Source organism: Hylobates moloch, unplaced genomic scaffold (genome assembly GCF_009828535.3).
Source record: "Hylobates moloch isolate HMO894 unplaced genomic scaffold, HMol_V3 SCAFFOLD_19, whole genome shotgun sequence".
Taxonomy (NCBI): Eukaryota; Metazoa; Chordata; class Mammalia; order Primates; family Hylobatidae; genus Hylobates; species Hylobates moloch.
Window position 1 is genome coordinate 1,992,763 of NW_026652294.1, and position 12,053 is coordinate 2,004,815.

The 12,053-nt window shown below is 48.0% G+C and overlaps 1 protein-coding gene and 1 pseudogene across 1 annotated transcript in view; one reads left to right on the forward strand and one right to left on the reverse strand.

The window, feature by feature from the left end:
• MED15 (mediator complex subunit 15) overlaps nucleotides 1-12,053 on the forward strand; it is a 100,844-nt gene that overhangs the window by 2,344 nt on the left and 86,447 nt on the right. The window lies entirely within an intron of this gene.
• On the reverse strand, nucleotides 6,019-8,025 carry LOC116459183 (mitochondrial carrier homolog 2-like; annotated as a pseudogene).

Genomic DNA, 12,053 nt, shown 5'->3' on the forward strand with positions numbered 1-12,053 from the left:
CCCAGCACTTTGGGAAGCCGAGGCGGGAGGATCACGAGGTCAGGAGATCGAGACCATCCTGGCTAACACAGTGAAACCCCGTCTCTACTAAAAATACAAAAAATTAGCCAGGCATGGTGGTGGGCACCTGTAGTCCCAGCTACTTGGGAGGCTGAGGCAGGAGAATGGCGTGAACTCGAGAGGCGGAGCTTGCAGTGAGCTGAGATCACACCACTGCACTCCAGCCTGGGCCAAAAAAAAAGGAAGACCGCTCACTGGACACTGGGTTCTTAAGGCCACTGTTATCAAGGCTAATGACGGGGTTTCACTGTGGTCTCGATCTCCTGACCTCGTGATCCGCCCGCCTCGGCCTCCCAAAGTGCTGGGATTACAAGCGTGAGCCACCGCGCCCGGCCTAGTCATATAAAATTTATATTAAATTGATATGCTTTTCTCTTGTTAGTCTGTCCTTTGTTAGAGGGGTGTCAACAAGGACCCTTGTGATGGGTGAGGAAAAAATATTACCTTTTCCCCCTCCTCTTTCTGGCACCCAACAAACAAGTGGGGTGGCAAAGACACCCCGCTTGGGACAACTGGCAAAAGGTAAGCATTCTTACCAAGGTTGACTGTCTCACATCGCTGCCTGTAGTACTCAGCTGAGAGTGGAAGGTGAAAACTTCTTGTCCCTTCCTTTCCAAATTCAAATTAGCGGGAGAAAATATTATGTCCGGATTGTGACTCTTGCTTAAATTTGGTTGAGGGGTAACCGTTTGTTATTGATCCTTTCCTCCCAGGCACACTTACCTCTTTCCTGTTTGTTTTGTTTGTGTCCTGAGAGCTTGGCTTTATGACCAGTGAGAATATTCTCCCCGATCTCTGAATAGCCAGTGGGTGCAAGTGACAGCTTGCTTTAGGACAGCTTGTGTTAGGGTTGCAAGTAACAGCTTGCATTATTACAAACTCCTCTGTCCTGGTCAGAAAAAGAGAAGGCTCGGTTTTTGTTTATTTGTTTGTTTTTTGTTTTGTTTTAATAGTCTTGCTCTTTCGGCCAGGCTGGAGTGCAGTGGCATGGTGGCATGATCTTGGCTTATTGCAACTTCTGCATCCTGGGCTCAAGCGATTCTTCTGCCTCAGCTTCCTGAGTAGCTGGGACTACAGGTACACACTACCATGCCCAGGTAAATTTTTTTGTATTTTTAGTAAAGAGGGGGATTCACCATGTTGCGCAGAGTGGTCTCTTTTTTTTTTTTTTTTTTTTTTAATTCTTTTCTGAGACGGAGTCTTGCTCTGTCACCCAGGCTGGAGTGCAATGGCGGGATCTCGGCTCAGCCTCCTGAGTAGCTGGGATTACAGGCACCTGCCACTATGCCAGCTAATTTCTGTATTTTTAGTAGAGACACGGTTTCACCATGTTAGTCAGGCTGGTCTCGAACTCCTGACCTCAGGTGATCTGCCTGCCTCGGCCTCCCAAAGTGCTGGGATTACAGGCGTGAGCCACCGTGCCTGGTCTCTTTTATTTTTAAGATACAGGGACTCACCCAAGCTGGTCAGGAACTCCTGGCGTCAATCCACCTGTCTCAGCCTCCCAAAGTGTTAGGATTACAGGCATGAGGGACCACGCCCGGCCAAAGAGAAGGTTCTGAACCTTCTCTTTTTCTGACCATGACAGAGGAGTTTGTAATAAGTGGGCCTAGTCCATAAGGGGTTTTTGTTGTCTCAGTATTCATTGGTGTGATAGATGAGCCAGTCCGTGACTGGAGACGTGACAGTGTTCTGTACTAGATGACATCCTTAGTCACCTGTGTCAACAAAGATGCCTTCTGGCTGGGCACGGTGGCTCACGCCTGTAATCCTAGCACTTTAGGAGGCTGAGGCAGGCAGATCATGAGGTCAGGAGTTAGAGACCAGCCTGACCAACATGGTGAAACCCCGTCTCTACTAAAAATACAAAAAAATTAGCCAGGTGTGGTGGCGCATGCCTGTAATCCTAGCTATTCGGGAGGCTGAGGCAGGAGAATCTGTTGAATCTAGGAGGTGGAGGTTGCAGTGAGCCAAGATTGCGCCACTGTACTCTAGCCTGGGTGACAGAGCGAGACTCCTTCTCAAAAACAAAAACAAAAACAAAAACCCAAAGGTGCCTTCTTTCTTTTGACTTGTCTTTGCAAGTGGTCTGGATTTGAGAGTGCTGAATCTTTGTGCACCCTCTTTGGAGGGTGTCTTTCTTTCTCTCTCTCTCTCTCTTTTTTAAGAGACAGGGTCTTGCCCAGACTGGTCCGGAACTCCTGGCCTCAGGTGGTCCTCCCACCTTGACTTCCCAGAGTGCTGAGATTACAGGCATGAGCCATTGTGCCCAGCCTTGAGGATGTCTCTTTTGTCCATGGTTAAGTCATAAAATGCTTATTGGTTTTGGTTCTGAGTTGCTTGGTAGGTACCTTTGGTTTACAAGAAGAAAAGTGGTGGGTGGGCAGGGTGGTGGTAGGGAAGAGTGTTCAGTACTGCCAGGAATATGTACTATCTGTTCTGGCTGAAAACTGATAATGAGATATTTGAAAGGATTTTTTTTTTTTTTACAGCTCTATGATCAGAAGATGGCATAATCGGGGCTGGGCACAGTGGCTCAGTGCCCAGCTGGGATTACGCCTGTAATCCCAGAACTTTGGGAGGCCGAGGCGAGTGGATCATGAGGTCAGGAGTTCAAGACCAGCCTGGCCAACATGATGAAACCCCGTCTCTACTAAAAATACAAAAAATTAGCCAGGCGCAGTGGCAGGCGCCTGTAATCCCAGCTACTCGGGAGGCTGAGGCCGGAGAATAGCTTGAACTCAGAGGGCGGAGGTTGCAGTGAGCCGAGGCCATGCCACTGCACTCCAGCCTGGGCGACAGACTGAGACTCCATCTCTAAAAAACAAAAAAGAAGATGGTGTAATCGGAAGTTGATATTCTGTCTATTGGATCCTGCTTCTCCCCTGGGGTCTTCTCGGTCCCCTGAAGCCCCTCTTCCGGAGTCCCTGCCCTCTATCAGCTCTGCCTCCTGCTTCCTTTCTGCATTGCCATGATTTTTGCTAAGGATAAAGGACAACTTCATTGGCTTCTTTGGGAAACTTGCAATCTCCCCAAACAGGCCCCTCTGAGATTTCTCCTTTCCATTTGCTTCTGCTCTCCCTTCCTCCTTTTGCCACCTTTGATATTTTCTCCAGTTTCCTTGATTCCTTTGATATGTCCCCATTCAGGCCACTCTGGCCCTCCATCCAACCTGCTAGAACTTTTTCCACTTCAGCACTTCAGTCACTTAAACATTAGGGCTCCCTCCCCTAAAGGGACTCAAAATCCTGCAAAAACAACCACCTAAGGATAAAAAGAGAAAAAATGAAACTGTTTGGAAACTGGGCAAATGAAAACTCTTTTAAAAGTCTTTTTTTGGGGCCAGGTATGGTGGCTCACGCCTGTAATCCCAACACTTTGGGAGGCTGAGGCGGGCAGATCACAAGGTCAGGATTTCGAGACCAGCCTGGCCAATATGGTGAAACCCCGTCTTTCCTAATAATACAAAAAAAATTAGTCAGGTGTGGTGGCACTCGCCTGTAGTCCCAGCTACTTGGGAGGCTGAGGCAGGAGAATCGCTTAAACCCAGGAGGCAGAGGTTGCAGTGAGCTGAGATTGCACCACTGCACCAGCCTGGCAATAGCAAGAAGACTCCATCTCAAAAAATATATATGTATGTATATATATGTATGTATACTATATATATATATATAGAGAGAGAGAGAGAGAGAGAGAGAGAACCAGTGAGTTTGTATTACTGTGTTTTACTGACGACTACCATTTTGGAACGAAAGCTATAAGATCTTTGTGTTTTTACGTTTATGTGTTTATATTTGTGTATATCTATGTATGTATGTTTGAATATTATATATAATATTTTTTCTATCTCCATATTCAGTATTACTAAGTGAATTATTTGTTTTTGAGATGGAGTCTCACTCCGTCACCAGGCTGGAGTGCAGTGGCACAATCTCAGCTTACTGCAACCTCCACCTCCCAGGTTCAAACGATTCTCCTGCCTCAGCTTCCTGAGTAGCTGGGACTACAGGTGCGAGCCACCACGCCCAGCTAATTTTTGTATTTTTAGTAGAGAGGAGGTTTCACCATGTTGGCGAGGATGGTCTCGATCTCTTGACCTAGTGATCCACCCACCTCGGCCTCCCAAAGTCCTGGGATTACAGGCATGAGTCACTGCGCCCAGCCTAAATTTTTTAAATCCCTTAAAGGAGTTCTATTCAAATTGTACCCTCCTTTGAAGATGTCTCTTTTGTCTGTGGTGTCTTAAAAGGATTATTGGTCTTAGAGGGAGGTAAATGAGCATTCATACAAGCTAAATATCACCAAAAATTTAAGAAAAATAGAAACGAATCCAAATGCTTTTTAGTTTACATGATCTAGAATATTCTTTAGTAAATAAAGCTAGTTTGAAAATTGATGGACTAGGCCGGGTGCAGTGGCTCAGGCCTGTAGTCCCAGCACTTTGGGAGGCCAAGGCAGGCATGTCACGAGGTCAGGAGATCGAGACCATCCTGGCTAACACGGCGAAACCCCGTCTCTACTAAAAATACAAAAAATTAGCCAGGCGTGGCAGCATGCGCCTGTAGTCCCCAGCTACTTGGGAGGCTGAGGCAGCAGAATGGCGTGAACCCTGGAGGTGGAGCTTGCAATGAGCTGAGATCATGCCACTGCACTCCAGCCTGGGCGACAGAGCGAGACTCCGTTTCAGAAAAGAAAAAAAAAGAAAATTGACGGACTAGTCAAACAAGTTTTATGTTATCGCTACTAAATGGTAAAGATAATAAAACTATCAATCCAACCTAAGAGCAAAATGTGCAATAAAAATGAATTGCGGCTGGGCTCACCCCTGTAGTCCCAGCAGTTTGGGAGGCCGAGGCAGGCAGATCACCTGAGGTCAGGAGTTTAAGACCAGCCTGGCCAATATGGTGAAACCTGGTCTCTACTAAAAATAGAAAAGTAAGGCCGGGTGTGGTGGTGGGCACCTGTAATCCCAGCTACTTGGGAGGCTGAGGCAGGAGAATCACTTGAACCTGGGAGGTGGAGGTTGCAGTGAGCCAAGATCGTGCCACTGCACTCCAGCCTGGGAGACAGTGCAAGCCTCCATCTCAAAAAAAAAAAAAAAAAATTAGTTGGGCATGGTGGTACATGCCTGTAATCCCAGCTACTTGGGCGTCTGAGGCAGGAGAATTGCTTCAACCTGGGAGGCGGAGGTTGCAATGAGCCAAGATTGCACTGCTGCACTCCAGCCCAGGCAACAGAGTGAGACTTCGTCCCCCCCCAAAAAAAAAAAAATGAATTGCATGGCTGGGCGCAGTGGCCCATGCCTGTAATCTAGCACTTTGGGAGACCGAGGCAGGTGGATCATTTGAGGTCAGGAGTTCGAGACCAGCCTAGCCAACATGGTGAAACCCCATCTCCACTAAAAATACAAAAAATTAGCCAAGTATGCTGGCGTGCGCCTGTAATCCCAGTTACTTGGGAGGCTGAGGCAGAAGAATTGCTTGAACCCGGGAGGTGGAGGTTGCAGTGAGCGAAGATGGCACCACTGCACTCCAGCTTGGGTGGCAGTGAGACTCCGTCTCAGAACAAACAAACTAACATGAATTGCTTGATGCATGGAAGTTAAAAAAACAAGAGGGCCGGGCGCGGTGGCTCACACGTGTAATCCCAGCACTTTCGGAGGCAGAGGTGGGCAGATCACGAGGTCAGGAGATTGAGACCATCCTGGCTAACACGGTGAAACCCCATCTCCACTAAAAATATAAAAAATTAGCCAGGTGTGGTGGCGGGCGCCTGTAATCCCAGTTACTTGGGAGGCTGAGGCAGGAGAATGGCATGAACCCGGGAGGCAGAGCTTGCAGTGAGCCGAGATCGTGCCACTGCACTCCAGCCTGGGTGGGAGAGCGAGATTCCGTCTCTTAAAAAAAAAAAAGAGGGAGGAATTTCTGTTTTTGTTTTTGTTTTTTGAGACAGGGCCTTGCTTTGTCACTGAAGCTGGAGTGCAGGGGCGATCTCAGCTCTCTGCAGCCTCAACTTCCTGGGCTCAAGTGATCCTCCCACCTCAGCCTCCCGAGTAGCTGGGACTACAGATGTGTGCCACCACATCTGGCTAATTTTATTTTTTTGTAGAGATAAGGTCTTGCTTTGTGGCCCAGGTGAAACCTTGTTTTTTAACATGAGTTAGTATAAGAGTTACAGTTTTACCTATTTTTGATTTTTTTTCCCTCAGATGGGGTCTCATTGTCACCCAGGTTGGAGTGCAGTGGTGAAATCATAGCTCACTGCAGCCTCCAATTCCTGAGCTCAGGCAATCCTCCCACCTCTGCCTCCTATTTTTAAAAATTATCCTGTAATATCTGTAATGTGTGAAATTATATAAAGAGCCTTAATGTGTTTGTCCCTGAAACCCAGGATGCATTTCTGTTTTTCCCCAGGAGTAAATGATTATTTAGAAAGTATGCCAAATTATATACAAATCAACATTCTTTCCCATAATCCTGTGCATCTGAAACTATAGAAATGTCACAGTCCCTGCCCCACATCTTCAAATTAACATTCTCAGGTCACAACAATAAGTCTTCTCTTCCCGGCCGGGCGCGGTGGCTCACGCTTGTAATCCCAGCACTTTGGGAGGCCGAGGCGGGCGGATCACGAGGTCAGGAGATCGAGACCACGGTGAAACCCCGTCTCTACTAAAAATACAAAAAATTAGCCGAGCACGGTGGCGGGAGCCTGTAGTCCCAGCTACTCGGAGAGGCTGAGGCAGGAGAATGGCGTGAACCCGGGAGGCGGAGCTTGCAGTGAGCCGAGATTGCGCCACTGCACTCCAGCCTGGGCGACAGAGCGAGACTCCGTCTCAAAAAAAAAAAAAAAAAGTCTTCTCTTCCCAAAGGGCTTGTCTCTGGAAAAACAAGCTATTTCCTGGGCTCATATTTCCTTTCTTTGTAGCAAGCCTCAGCAATCTATCCAAGAAGTATATATTGGGGAGTAAGGAGGGCATCCACCAGCAAGACCACAGTTGTTGACAGCCATAAGATTGGAGACAAGCACAAAAGGATAGGTCAACATACTGGCAAAAAAATCCTGTGACAGCTTGAGAATAACTCTTCGTTTCATTCATGGTAGAAACCCCACTGTCCATTGCATGGGTATCAACAAGGTGGTAGGCTAGTGAGTCACACAGCCACAAAGTCACCTAGGAGGTGAGGAACAAGACCTGGGAAAAATCCTAGGACACGCTCTTCCTGATAAATGGTTAGTATGGTGTCACAAAGTCCACAGAACTTGGATTCTCTCCCAGTGAATTGTGCCATAGATCTCAGAGTGAACACATGGAAGGGACGTGATGAGGGCAGCAGCAGAACAAGCGATCATCTCTTGAGTTGTTTCCTTGATAATTTGGTCAAAGGAAGACGAGATTTCTTTCTGTTCATATCCAGGTCCTAACTCCTCACCCTTGTCACACTCCTGGTAATGCTGTAAAACTTCACCACGGACCACAGTTCCAAGGACCCCTGAATGCAGTCATGGAGTTTAGCCTGTGAACAACCCACACCTCCTGTCAATGCTGGCAAAGTTCAGAGCATAACGAAAGAAACCAGGAAGCTAACATACTTGCCACCCCAAAATATTTTGTCCTGTTGGGGGAAAAGGCTCATATCCCACCTGGATGAGCACTTTCATGTGCATGAGTCGCTAGGACAGGATGGTGAGACTGGAGTCCAGGAGCACCTGACTGGCAAGCAACATCCGCCGTGACAGCACCTGTATTATTCTGTCTTCACGCTGCTGATAAAGACATACCCAAGACTGGGAAGTAAAACAGGTTAAATTGGACTTACAGTCCCTCATGGCTGGGGAGGCCTCAGAACCATGGCAGGAGGTGAAAAGCACTTCTTAACACGGTGAGGGCCAGAGAAAATGAGGAAGAAGCAAAAGCGGAAACCCCGATAAACCCATCAGATCTTGTGAGACTTACTTTTGGGAAAGACCTGCCACTTGATTCAATTACCTCCCCCTGGGTCCCTCCCACAACACCTGGGAATTCTGGGAGATACAATTCAAATTGAGATTTCAGTGTGGACACAGCCAAACCGTATCAGCACCAGTGGATGGACAGACCCAGGATGCATTTCTTTTATTTTTCTTTTTTTTTGGAAACGGAGTTTCACACTGTCGCCCAGGCTGGGAGTGCAGTGGCTCCATCTCTGCTCGCTGCAGCCTCCCCCTCCAGGGTTCAGGTGGTCCTCCTCCTGCCTCAACCTCCTGAGTAGCTGGGATTACAAGCATGTGCCACAACACTTGGCTACTTTTTCTATTTTTAGTAGAGATGGGGTTTGGCATTGTTGGCCAGGCTGGTCTCAAACTCCTGACCTCAAGTGATCTGCCTGCCTCAGCCCCCCAAAGTGCCAGGATTACAGGCATGAGCCACTGCGTCCGGCCTCAGGATACATTTCTAAAGGCTAGATTCAGGACAATTTCTAAAACTGCACCAAGATGACACTGTCAACTTACATGTCCAAGAATGTTGGAGTGAGCAAGACGTGAGAGATTCATAGAGATGACATATGATACTGGTCTTAAAATTGTCTGTTTTTTTTTTTTTTTTTTTTTTTTTTGAGATGGAGTCTTGCTCTTTGTTTTTTTTTTTTTTTTTTTTTTTTTTTTTGAGATGGAGTCTTGCTCTGTCACCCAGGCTGGAGTGACACCAGACCCTGGTGCAATCTCGGCTCACTGCAACCTCTACCTCCTGGATTCAAGCAATTCTATTGCCTCTACAGGCGCGCGCCCCCATGCCCAGCTAATTTTTGTATTTTTAGTAGAGATGGGGTTTCACCATTTTCCCAGGCTGGTCTCAAACACCTGACCTCAGGTGATCCGCCCACCTTAGCCTCCCAAAGTGCTAGGATTACAGGCATGAGCCACCAGGCTCACTCGGCCTTAAAATTGCCTTTTAAATCTGTTACATTTGGTTGTATATAGATTTACCCATGATGTAATTCTATAATCAAAATTACAATTAAATTTTAATGAAAATTTTAGTTAATAATAAATTAATACTTATGAAAATGCTTAGGCACTAACATTAGGTTTACAACACAGGATCCAAATGGCATCTACGGCATGATCCATTACATTTTTTTTTTTTTTTTGGTTTTTCGGTTTTCTTTTTTGAGACGGAGTCTCACTCTGTTACCCATGCTTGAGTGCAGTGGTGCCATCTCGGCTCACTGTAAGCTCCACCTCCTGGGTTCAAGCGATCCTCCTGCTTCAGCCTCCCAAGTAGCTGGGATTACAGACATGAGCTACCACGCCCAGCTAATTTTTGTATTTTTAGTAGAAAGGGGGTTTCACCATGTTGCCCAGAGTGCTCTCGAACTCCTGACCTCAGGTGATCCGCCCATCTCGGCCTCCCAAAGTGCTGGGATTACAGGTGTGCACCACTGTGCCTGGCCCCCATTACAGTTTTTAAACAAACAGAGAGGACAAGAAAATTTATCAAAATATTGACAATGCTGCCTCTGGATGATGAGATTCATACTGTTTGGGCATTTCTAAAGTTTCTACCATGCATGGCTTTTAGAAACAATAACTGCCAGGCATGGTGGCTCACGCCTGTAATCCCAGCACTTTGGGAGGCTGAGGTGGGCGTATTGCCTGAGCTCAGGAGTTCGAGATCAGCCTGGGCAACACGGTGAAACCCTGTCTCTACTAAAATACAAAAAATTAGCCAGGCATGGCAGCACGCTCCTGTAGTCCCATCTACTCAGGAGGCTGAGGCAGGAGAATTGCTTGAACCTGGGAGGTGGAGGTTGCAATGAGCCGAGATTGCACCACTGCACTCCAGCCTGGGCAACAGAGCAAGACTGCATCTCAAAAAAAAAAAAAAAAAGAAACTGTAACCACTCTCGCCCTACCTCCACATACATAAGTGATTACAGGCTCCAGGCCAAACACAGAGAGGAGTTACATCTGGCTGGTGCTAGGATGGAAGGTGGGGCAGGTCACCACCTCCCAGGGACTGAGTGCCAAAGCAAGGAGGAAGATTGGAGGTGAGGCTGTAGGAAGACAGCCACAGGCTCGCAGGGCTCGTGCTAAGCTCTCTAGGGGAAAGCTTGAGCTGCCTGGGAAGCTTCCAGCTCCTACCTCCTGCAGAGCCCAGAATGGTGTCCAGGAAATATGTGGCCTTTGAGTGGAACCAGCCTTGGCATGGTAGCCTGCAGGAACCCGCAGGCTAGAGACATGGCCATATGAGCAGTGAGGATCTCCCCCGAGATGAGGATCCCCAGAACATAGTGTGGGATGTAGGTCTGGCCTCTGCATGCCCTCAGCTTCCTCCATCACTTATTCTCAGACATCTAAACCACCAACATCCAGACGGGGGATCCCGGGAGGGTCTACAGTGTCAAGAGAGGGCAAGTCCACTTCAGGATCAACCTTCCCGTGGCCTCTTAACTTTCCTTGGTCCACCTTTCCAGGTCACCCATTCAGACTCTCACCAGGGATCACTGCCCTGGGCACCACCAACCCAATGCAGGGACAAGTAGAAAAAGAGCTCTGGGGAAAACAGCAAAGGGAATAGTCACTCAATTTTATTGTGATGACAAACTCCTGGCAAAGTTCCAGGCCTCTCTCTGTCTGTGTCTGTGAATTATGTGTCTGAGGCTCCATCAACCACAGTGCAGAAGGGGGAGGGTTGTCCTAAGTATCCTATTAACATGTTCATTTGTTTGTTTGTTTTTTTGGGACGGTTTTGCTCTTGTTGCCCAGGCTGCAGTGCAATGGCATGATCTCAGCTCACTGCAACCTTTACCTCCTGGGTTCAAGTGATTCTCGTGCCTCAGCCTCCCGAGTAGCTGGGATTACAGGCACGGACCACCATGCCCGGCTACTTTTGTATTTTTAGTAAAGACGGGGTTTCACTATGTTGGCCAGGCTGGTCTTGAACTCCTGACCTCAGGTAATCCACCTGCCTCGGCCTCCCAAAGTGCTTGGATTACAGGCATGAGCCACCATGCCCAGCCAGAACACAGGACTTTCAAAACTTAAACCTGGGGCTGGGCACGGTGGCTCACACCGGTAATCCCAGCACTTTGGGAGGCCGAGGCAGGCAGATCACCTGTCAGGAGTTCAAGACCAGCCTGGGCAACAAGGTGAAACCCCATCTTTACTAAAAAAAAAATAAAATAAAATACAAAAATGAGTCGGGCGTGGTGGCGCACACCTGTAGTCCCAGCTACTGGGGAGGCTGAGGCATGAGAATCACTTGAACCTGGGATGGCGGAGACTGCAGTAAGCGGAGATCGCGCCACTGCACTCAAGCCTGGCAGACCTAGCGAGACTCTGTCTCAAGACAAAAAACAAAACAAGGCTGGGCGCGGTGGCTCACGCCTGTAATCCCAACACTTTGGGAGGCCAAGGTGGGTGGATCACCAGGTCAGGAGATCAAGAACATCCTGGCCAACATGGTGAAACCCTGTCTCCACCAAAAATACAAAAATTAGCCAGATGTGGTGCCAGGTGCTTGTAATCCCAGCTACTCAGGAGGCTGAGGCAGGAGAATCACTTGAACCCGAGAGGCGGAGGATGCAGTGAGCCGAGATCGTGCCACTGCACTCCAGCTTGGGCGAGAGAGCGAGACTCTGTCTCAAAAAAAAAAACAAAAAAAAAAAAAAACAAGGAAAAAAACAGTAAAACCTTAGATGTCCTGGGCAACCCCGGACAAGATGATCACTCTAGATAGAGTTTTTAAAAATTAGTTTTCAGCCCGGCCAAGATGGTGAAACCCTGTCTCTACTAAGGATACAAAAAATTAGCCAGGCTTGGTGGCAGGCACCTGTAATCCCAGCTACTCGGGAGGCTGAGGCAGGAGAATCACTTGAACCCGGGAGGCAGAAGTTGCAGTGAGCCGAGATGGCACCACAGCACTCCAGTCTGGGCAACAGGGGGAGACTCTATCTCAAAAAAAAAAAATTAATTTTGCCACCAGGCACGGTGGCTCATGCCTGTAATCC